Genomic DNA, 10,883 nt, shown 5'->3' on the forward strand with positions numbered 1-10,883 from the left:
CACCGCGCCCGGCCTAGAAATGTTAATAGAGGAAGTCAAAGTCACAAACCCAACTGACTTTTCTATCAGCTAGATCAGGAACATAAAAAACATACTACTACTCATGTATTGAGAATAAATACTATCATTCATAATAAACTAACATTTATTTAATATTTCCAAGGAGCCAGATATAAGTAATACTATATGCCCTTACAGGTTAGGAAACTAAAATATGTTAAGTGACTGGCTTGAAATTATGCAACTCCTATGTGGCGCAGCTGGGATTGCACCTGGCTGTCTGGCATCAGACTGTGTTCTAAACCATGCTCCTATTCTGTAATGAAGTAAGAAATGATTTTCTAGATGTCAACAAAGAACACAATCCATTATCAGGTATCGAGTATCATCTACAGAAGCAATGGAACTCTCAGAAACACACCTGCTCTGCCATTCCATTTTACCTATAAGAAAATAAAAGAAATAAAGAAGAGCTGTAGGAAAAAATGTAATGGGGATTTGGAAGATGAGTAATGATGCTTTCCCAGTTTTACCAAACCCATGTGAACAGTGTAACAGCAATGTCATACAACACTTTATAAACTGGCAATCTCTGGAAACCAATACTGCTGCTCTCACCAGCATAATATTAAGTCTAGAAACTGGAACCACCACACATATAAGCTAATCAGGCTGTAGTCTAGTTCTTGGGATTGGTGAGAGTTTTTAGAAAGTTGTTAGCTCTAGTTTTCACTGGGTTTTCTTCAACAATGTTGCTGTTTCTTTATTCATCCTATAAAGAACAACAACAAAGAAGTGGTTATCTGAGGCAATATTAACCTAAAGGGGAAAAAATTGAAAAATACACACACTATTTTTTGGGGGAGGTGGTGGGGGAGATGGAGTCTCACTCTGTCACCCAGGCTGGAGTGCAGTGGCACAATCTCAGCTCACTGCAACCTCCACCTCCTGGGTTCAAGCAATTCTCCTGCCTCAACCTCCCGAGTAGCTGGGACTACAGGCACATGCCGCCACCCCTGGCTAATTTTCTGTATTTTAGTAGAGATGGTGTTTCACCACGTTGCCCAGGCTGGTCTCGAACTCCAGAGCTCAGGCAATCCACCAGCCTTGGCCTCCCAGAGTGCAGGGATTACAGGTGTGAGCCACTGAGCCCGGCCAACACGTACTATTTTTTAAAAAACACTATGTCTATTAGATGTTTGTGAAGCTACCTACATCAACATGAAATTAGATATAATTATAAACACATAATAACAAAGTATAAATGTGGGTAATGGATATTAAGAATAAAATTTGAAAGTAGAGTTTTCACTGAATTTTCACATTTAATGTATACTAGGCGATAACACAAGTGTAGTTACTCTATTTCTCTTCTCTTTGGTCTTTTTTTAAAATTATATTTTATGTTCTAGGGTACATGTGCACAACGTGCAGGTTTGTTACATATGTATACATGTGCCATGTTGGTGTGCTGCACCCATTAACTCATCATTTACATTAGGTATATCTCCTAATGCTATCCCTCCCCCCTCCCCCCACCCCACAACGGGCCCCGGTGTGTGATGTTCCCCTTCCTGTGTCTAAGTGTTCTCATTGTTCAATTCCCACCTATGATTGGGAACATGCAGTGTTTGGTTTTCCGTTCTTGCGATAGTTTGCTGAGAATGATGGCTTCCAGCTGCATCCACTTTGGTCTTTTAAAGAACAAAGGCTTAACATTAAGCTAGCTGTTTTTATTAATATTAAAATCACCCATCAAGTGTTGATCTTAAGCAAAGGCTAGACACCAACAATATCATCTTTCAAAGGTTCTGTCTGTGGCAAGTGCCACATGGATTAAAAAAAAGAAATTATACAGTTCTCAGTTTGATGAACCTCTGGAGATGACTGATAAAAGAAACTGTTCTAACAGCTTGAATCTCTAGATGATTTGGGAAATGTCACAGACAATAACAGGGAACTTTGGAATGGTGTAACAAATGGATGATCTCTGTCAGATTAGAGCACATATTTTTATCAATTTCAAAGGATTTGCTGCGAGTACTCCCAGCACGCTAATCATTCTAAATAATAGATCCAGTCGGTTCACATCTTATGAGACAAAATTAAAGCTTCTTGAAAAGTTAAAAGTATTTCTGTTTGAAAAATCTTTAGTTTCTAATTTATAAGGAAGACTTGAAGAGGCCTATCTCAGATATGTATCATTCTGTAATTTAAAATACCAAATGTTAACATCTGAATAGCTGATGTGAGCATCAGAACTTTCTGGGTCAGAGCTCTGAAATCAGATTTGCTTAAAATTTTGGCTTTGTCACATTAGTGGCACCGGGACCGCTTATTGCCGATGGTGATGACCTGGCCATTGGGCAGCTCTAGCTCTTCTCCAGGGAGGAGGAGGATGCGGCAGTGGCCCTCTCCTTCTCAAAGTCCAGAAGTGACGTAGCACAGCTTCTCCCTGATGTGGCACATGATCTCCTGCTAGGCCGAGGTGGTGAAGCTGTAGCCACACTTGGTGAGGATCTTCATAAGGTAGTCGGTCAGGTCCCACTCAGCCAGGTCCAGATGCAGGATGGTGTGTGGGAGGGCGTAGACCATGTAGATGGGCACCGTGTGGGTGATCCTGTCTCCAGAGTCCATGACAATGCCAGTGGTGCCCCCAGAGGTGTAGAGGGACAGCACGACCTGGATGGCCACGTACATGGCTGGGGTGTTGAAGATCTCAAACATGATCTGAGTCATCTTCTCTCTGTTGGCTTGGGGTTCAGGGAGGGTCTCAGTCAGCAGCACTGAGTGCTCCTCCAGGGCCACACACAGCTCATTGTAGAAGGTGTGGTCCCAGATCTTCTCCATGTCATCCCAGTTGGTGACGATGGCATGCTCAATGGGGTACTTCAGGGTCGGGATGCCACGCTTGCTCTGGGCCTTGTCGTCCACATAGGAGTCCTTCTGGCCCATGCCCACCATCATGCCCTGGTGCTGGGGGTGCCTGACAATGGAGGAAAATACGACTTGGGGGGCATCGTCCCCAGCAAAGCCAGCTTTGCCATGCTGGAGCCATTGTCAATGGCAAGCGCAGCAATCTCTTCTTCATTGTGACCGGGAGAGGAAAGTGGCAGTGGAGCAGCAGGAGAACACAGTGAACAGGCTGGCAGCAGCAACTGAGCTTGGACATCCTTTTAAAAGAGGAAACAACAGGCCTAGATAGTTTCCCTGGAAAGTTCTACCAAATATCTTAGAAAGAAATTACACCAATACCCTATAATCTCTTCCAGAAAATAGAAGCAGAGGGAATACTTCCAAACTCATTCTACAAAGCCAGCATTACCCTAATACCAAAAAACACAGACATTACAAGAAAAAAAATTATGAACCAATATCTCTCATGAACAGAGACTCAAAACTCCTCAAGAAATATTAGCAAAATAAATCCAACGATGTATAAAAGCAATTATAAATCATGGCCACATGGTATTTTATTCTGAGTATGTAAGACTGGTTTGATACTCAAAAATCAATTAATTCATCATATCTGCAGGCTAAGAAGAAAAATTACAACATTGACAGATGCAGAAAAAGTATTTGGCAAAATCCAAAACCAATTTATGATAAAACCTCTCAGAAAAGTAGGAGTAGAGAACTTCTTCAATTTGATAAAGAACATGTACCAAGAAATCTCCAGCTAACAATATACTTAATGGTGAGAAACTAGATGATTTTCCCCTAAAATTGGGGACAAGGCTAGGGTATCCTCTCTCACTATATTCTGCATTGCTCTGGAAGTTCTATCTAATAGAATAAGACAAGAAAAGGATATAAAAAGTGTACAGGTTGAGAAGGAAGAAATAAAACTCTGTGCTCAGATGATACCATTTCCTATGAAGAAAATCTGCAAGAATTGACAACAAAATTCCTGGAACTAATAAGCAATTAGAGCAAAGTTACAGGATACAATATTAACATACAGAAGTCAATTTTTTTTATACAACTGCAATGATCAATTGAAATTTAAAATGAAAAACATGAATACCATTTGCATGAACACACACAAAAAACTTTGGTACAAATCTAGAAAAATATGTATAAGGTCTATAAGAGGAAAACAAAAATATAAGCATTGTATTAATGAGAGCAAATCAGATAATGTAAATGGGGAAAGTGACCTTTGAAGAACCTTACCAAACTTAGAGGGGGTCATATATTTGCTTATTTTCCTCACAATAAACTCTTTAGAGTCCTATTCATAGGGCAGAAGTCAGTATTTTTAAGGCCATCCCTATGCCCTAACAATGACATTATGAATGACCATTAACAATGGGTCTATGAACACTGATAAGACAGCCTCTTATTTCTTATAGAAAATCCTAGACTTTCTTAGTGTGGAAGGTTCCTCCTAGGTAATAACACTGTTCTCTCTGGAAAACACTCACATCCATACATTTGTTTATTCATACAGCCACAATCTCTAAGACATATAATTTGTTACAACTTGCTTGGTCCCGCTGAACTTGGCTTTCTGTATTAAATGGCGATATTAATCTCATCTCTCATTGATTTACATTGAAAAATAAGATTATCAACAAAAAGCTCTTAGTTTAGTACCTAGCACATAGCAAGCATTCAGTAACCATTAGTTGTTCTCTTTGTTTTTCTACCTAATCTTCAAAGTAGACTGGGGTAGAGAGGACTAAATTCTCATTCTATTCATCTCAATCTGATGCTGCATGGAAATCTCTGGCAGGTTGCCTTTCTGCAGTTTGACTACCATATATCTCTGATGCTTGAAAAGCCATCAGCCAAAGTAAAGTCTAGTAAAACAAAATATTTAATTTGAAAGTAGCCTGATATTATCATAGACAAAGTACATAGATCTTGTCAAAATTACATCTAATTGTTTCTTGCCAGGGCAATTAGACCAGAGAAAGAAATAAAAGATATCCATATTGGAAAGGAAGAAGTAAAACTATCTCTATTTGTATGTGACATTTTGAATACAGATAATTCTAAGGACTTCACTAAAAAGAATTACTAGAACCAACAAACAAGTTTAGCAAGAATGTAGGATATAACAACGACAGAGAAAAATGTGTTGTATTTATGAATAATGGCATTAAAAGATACAAAAAATAAAACTAGGAAACTAATTTTGTTTACAATATAGAAAGAATAAAATACATTAACAAAAGAAATCTAAGACTTATACACTGAAAACTACAAAATGTCATTGAAATATTTAAAGTAGACCTAAATAAATGTAAAGACCTTCTATATTCATGGATTAAAAGTCTTAATATTTTTAAGATGGCAATATGCTCCAAATTGATCCACAGATTTAATGCAATACTTGTCAAAATTTCAGCTTGCTTTTGTGCATAAATTGACAAGCCGGTCCTACAATTTCTGTAAAAATGCAAGGAAGCTGTGATGGTTGATACTGAGTGTCAACTTGATTGGACGGAAGGATGCAAAGTATTGTTTCTGGGTGTGTCTGTGAGGGTGTTGCCAAAGGAGATTAACATTTGAGTCAGTGGACAGGGAGAGACAGACCCACCCTCGATCTGAGTTGGCACCATCTAATCAGTTGCCAACACAGATAGGATAAAAGCAGGCAGAAGAATGTGGAAGGACTGGACTTGCTGAGTCTTCAGGACTTCATCTTTCTGCTGTGCTAGGTGCTTCCTGCCCTCGAACATCAGACTCTAAGCTTTTCAGCTTTTGGACTCTTGGACCTACACCAGTAGTTTTCCAGGGGCTCTTGGGCCTTTGGCCACAGACTGAGGGCTGCACTGTTAGTTTCCCTACTTTTGAGGTTTTGGGACTCGAACGGGCTTCCTAGCTCTTCAGCTTGCAGACAGCCTATTGTGGGACTTCACTTTGTGATTGTGTGAGTCAGTACTCCGTAATAAACTCCCCTTCATATGTACATCTATACTATTAGTTCTGTTCCTCTAGAGAACCTCAACTAATACAGAACCTTAATAGCCAAAAAATATTGAATAAGAAAAACAAAGTGTGAGGAATCACATCTTTTGATCTCAAATCTTACTACAAAGATACAGTAATCAAGACCTTAATGGTACTGGCATGAAGATACACATACAGATCTATGGATTAAAATAGAAATGCCAGAAATAAATCCTCACATTTATGGTCAATTAATTTTTGACAAGGCTGCTAAGACAATTCAGGGGGAACAAGAATAGTTTTTTTAAACAAACGATACTGGAATAACTAGATAACCTCATGAAAAAGAACAAGGTTGGACTCCTATGTCACACCATATACAAAAATTAACTAAAAAAATGTGTAGACCCAAATGTAAGAACTGTAACTATAAAAACCTTTAGAAGAAAACAGGAATACATCATTATGACTGCAGATCAGCCAATGGTATCTTAGGTCTGACACTGAAAGCACAAGTACAAGCAATAATCAAGCAACAGAAAAAGAAGGTAAACTAAACATCATCAAAAGGTTTTAAGCTTTTTCGCTTCAAGTCCCATCACCATCAAGAAAGTGAAGACAACCTACAGAATGTGAGAAAATATTTGCAAAACATATACCAGAAATGGGAATTATATGTACAATACATCCAAAGATTAAAAAACCAAACCCACGCACTTACAATTCAACCATAAAAAAGTGGCACAATTTTAAAATGGACAAAAGACTTGAATAGTCATTTATCTAAAGAAGACATACTAATGACTAACAGCATATGAAAAGATGCTTGATATCATTAGTTAATAGGGAAAGAAAAATTAAAGCCATGAGATACCACTTCACACCCATCAGGGTAGCTACAATAAAAAAGATAGACAATAATTAATGTTGATAAGGATGTAGAGAAATTGGAACTCTCACACTTTGATGGTGGGGGTGTCAAATGGTGCAGACACTTTAGAAAACAATTACTCAACATATTAACAGAGTCATCATATGACCCAGCAATTCCTTTCTGTAGTGTCTACTCCTGAGGTAAATGATATATTTGCCTCAAATATATCAGTATATCAAATATGTATGTCAAATATATGTATTTGCTTCAAATATTTGAGGATATATCTGAAATCAAAGGAATGATTATTAGTTTGGCCATTTAAATGTCACAGGTCATTTTTATACACATATATAAAATATATGTGTGTATAAAATGGCAAGTCCTTCTGCATTCTACTGGACAAATTCTCATTACACCTTTAATATTAGCACAAGCTTTAGTTCTATTTGTTGTTGTTTTGCCTATTTGGTACATCATAATATTTGTGGTCATCTTATATAATTAAGGTAGAATTATATCCATGTTGTAAGATTTGGCATTGCATTTTAGCATTTTTTTTTCAGACAGGATCTCACTCTGTTGCCTAAGGCTGGAGTGTAGTGGTGAATCACAGCTCATTGCAGCCTCAGCCTCCTGGTCTCAAGCAATCCTCCCACCTCAACCTCCCAAGTAGCTGGAACTATAGGCACAGGGCACCAAGCCTGCCTAATTTTCACAATTTTTTTGTAGAGATGAGTCTCACTACATTGTCCAGGAAGGTCTTGAACTCCTGGCTCAAGTAATCCTCCTGCCTTGGCTTCCAAAGTGCTGGGATTACAGGTGTGAGCCACCACGCTCAGTTTATTTTAACATTTTAAATAATCATAGGCTTATGGTTGTGTTATCTTTCCTTTAATCAGCATAAAGGTCTCCTTCATTGAGGTTGAATCCTTGGATAAGAAAGCAGCTTTAGGGCACACATTGAAGGAGGTCTCTGTACTCTGACACAAACTGCCCTGCTGTCCCTCCCCTCCAGTCCAGTTGGAGCTCTGTTACTAAACATTATTTGCTGTTCACTCAATAGGCAGAATACTCTCCATTCTGAGCAGTTCCCTCTGCAGATGATTTTTTTTTCTGTTCTCTCTCTCTCTCTCTCTCTCTTCTTTTTTGGTCTATCTTCTTCCACTATTCAAGATCTTACCATACCTGACTTAAAAAAGAAAAGAAAAATCTGAAGAAGTTTCCTTGTTCCCCCCATTAAAATGCATTAGTATTTTCTCTGTGCTCCAACTGAATAAAAATGGTAGATCTAACATTGTGAGGGTTTACTATGTGACAAACCAGCATTCTAAACTCTACAGAGATCACTTCATTTAATCCTCCCAATACCTCACAAAATGAATATTTTTATTAATCCCAATTTCACAAAGGAAAACAAGATGCAGAAATGTTAGAAAAACACATGTCATAAGAGGTAGAGTTGGGATTTAAACCCAGGCAGACTGACCTCAGAACCAGCCTTGGACTCCTAACTTGATCCCACTCACCAGAATCTTACTTGTATTAAGGTTCCTAGTTTCTAGGCTTCCTCTTCTCATTTGATTGTGAATCCTTGAGCAGGAAGCAGCATCTTATACTTCCTTATAACTAGCCAGGCCCTGGCACAATGCCTGGGGCATCATGGTACTTAATTCCTATTTGTGGAATTAAATTATAATAGTGTTCCTATGGGAAACTACAACCAACTTTAGGATAATGCTTCATGATATTTGTCCAGGAATATCTTGTGGCCAAAAGGCTAGACTAAAATGAATTAGATATTCATCCACTCCTTATTAGCTGGTATGAGCTTCCATATTATCCACACTTGATCTTCATAATTCACTTGGAAAGAGGCTATAACTCCTGTCAAATCATTAGAAGAAAGGATAAAATAATCACTGTAATAGTTAGAATCATGATTATCATAAACAACAGATAGTACTGTTTTATACATACACAATTGCATGCATATAACAAACCTGTGAAATATGTACTGTCATTTCCATGTTAAAGAGGAAGAAACTGAGACTCACAGAGGTTAGCTAACCTGTCCAGTCACAGTGTTGGTTAGAGGATCCAACACCAGCTGTCTGACAGCAGAACTCAGGCACATTAATGGCTTCCCACGCTGTCTGCCATTGGAACAGGACCTAGTGCCCTGTATTAGGACAGAGGTGAGCAGCTCCCAAACGAGACCCTCTCTCTTTTTCCTGCAACATCCTCAAGGTCTGCGAAGAGGTCCCAGAGAGCCCCTCAGTCCCAGCTATCAGCTTTTTCTCTAACCAAACACTATTTATTTGTAAACACAAACTAACGTTTTGATTTCTTTTAGTTTATTTTATTTTCCTTTTCTATTGCAAGCCTGGACATTTCCAAAACATTGCTGGTAGCGTACTGATAAGATCAATTCCATTTCAAAGAACTGACTCACAGTTGCTTTTTCTTGGTATTGCTCACCCAGCATGCAGTCTCCTTGCTCATCTCAAGTGGGTTAATGGACTTGGAAGTCTGCATTTTAGGCTGAAGTGCATGCTTTAAATGGAAGAAGCAGTGTGTTGTGTTGTGTTGTGCTGTGTTGAGCTGTGTTGTGCTATGCCGGGATGTGCTGTGCTGTGCTGTCTTAGCTCATCTTGTCTGATGTTACTGACATAGTAAAATGCAGATTTAATTGTGGTGTAAAACGTATTCTGGGTTATTTCAAAGCAGTCATTGAAAATTCCCTTTCTAACAGTGTCAGAATTGGAAGCTGTTGATGTCGGTAAATGTAAATGTCTTAGTGCTGTTTCTGGGCATATAAAATACCTCATATGTTTTTTCTTTCTTTTTTTTAAAATCACATTTCTTCTTTGTCGACACACTCAAATAGCTTGGACTCGTCCTAAATTAATAAGAAAATTGGAATGTGCCAATACTTCCCAAAAAACCTGATTAATAAAGAGCCAGGCAACCTGTCAGTGATTCCCACTTTCTGGGATCTTCCCATCAGACTCGAAACAACAGTTTTCATTAATGTAAAAAGACAGGATTTTTGCAAAGGAAAATATCTCCAAGATGTTTGTAAAAAATAATTTCAAGAATGAGCGCTTAGAGGGGAGATATTCAAATGAATTAAATTTGTAACTTAAAGCCTCTGACCTTTCCACTGATTTGTTTAATAATTACCCTGGTATTTTTGCTTCTTAATTTAATGGAAAAAAAATTCTAAGTCTTTTCCAGTCAATATTAACTAATGTTTATGTAAATTTGAAAATCCTGCTTAAGCAATTAATAACAAAGGGTAACTTATCCTTTGTTGCCAGCTTCTGTTTCTTTTAGGATTTTGCACATGGGCATTGTGTACATTTTTGGCCCAGTTTCCATTTCTTTGGTAACCAGGATCCAGCTGATGGAGAACGGTGTGTTTATTCATTAAGGTTCAAGGTCCTTAAGAAGGGCTTTCTCAAGCCTCTGAGAGTACGCCTGAGAATCCACATCACTGATAGGGAAACAAGAGCAACACCAAGGAAATTGTGGTTCTGATTTATATCTTGCACCTTTGCATTTTCAGTGCTCTTTTTTTCCATTCCAAATATTTTACAGAATGCTCTCTGCCTAAAAGCCAATGAAACAAATAAACAGGCAAATGTAGAATCAAACAGAAGCCTGGGAGTGAGAAAGAGCTGCTACTCCATTTATTTTTCAACCTGTGATTTTGGTTAAGGGTTGGCTGCCTCCAGGGCTGTATCAAAGCAAGATAGTTGAAGTAGGTGCTTGGGTCCACCTCACTTAAAGCCCACAGCTGGGATCTCAGTGCCCCCTGGCTCCTACCATCAAGGTCTGGAACCACTCTCCTCCACGCCTACCTCTATAACACCCATTGGGCCCGGATGGCAACTGATACAACCCTATAAAGGCTAACTGAGCAGAGGTATTTGGGCTAAGATTTTAACAGTTTTGACGTTCACATTTGGAAGTTAGCCTTTAGCTCTGGAACCCAAAGAAATCAATAATGTAAGACACCAAAGATAGAATTTTTTCCCCAACTAATTAATAATAAAAACTAAAATGTCCCTATTTCTTCAGAGTCTTTTGAAACTGTCCTCAC

The 10,883-nt window shown here is 38.4% G+C and overlaps 1 pseudogene across 1 annotated transcript; it reads right to left on the bottom strand.

The window, feature by feature from the left end:
• Nucleotides 1-2,316: 2,316 nt before the first annotated feature.
• Nucleotides 2,317-10,656, bottom strand: LOC105536904 (annotated as a pseudogene). Its single transcript, XR_001005640.1, has 2 exons — nucleotides 10,642-10,656; nucleotides 2,317-3,173 (listed from the first exon to the last, which is right to left on the bottom strand). The product of XR_001005640.1 is annotated as an actin-like (transcript).
• Nucleotides 10,657-10,883: the final 227 nt, after the last annotated feature.

Source organism: Mandrillus leucophaeus, unplaced genomic scaffold (genome assembly GCF_000951045.1).
Source record: "Mandrillus leucophaeus isolate KB7577 unplaced genomic scaffold, Mleu.le_1.0 Scaffold165, whole genome shotgun sequence".
NCBI lineage: Eukaryota > Metazoa > Chordata > Mammalia > Primates > Cercopithecidae > Mandrillus > Mandrillus leucophaeus.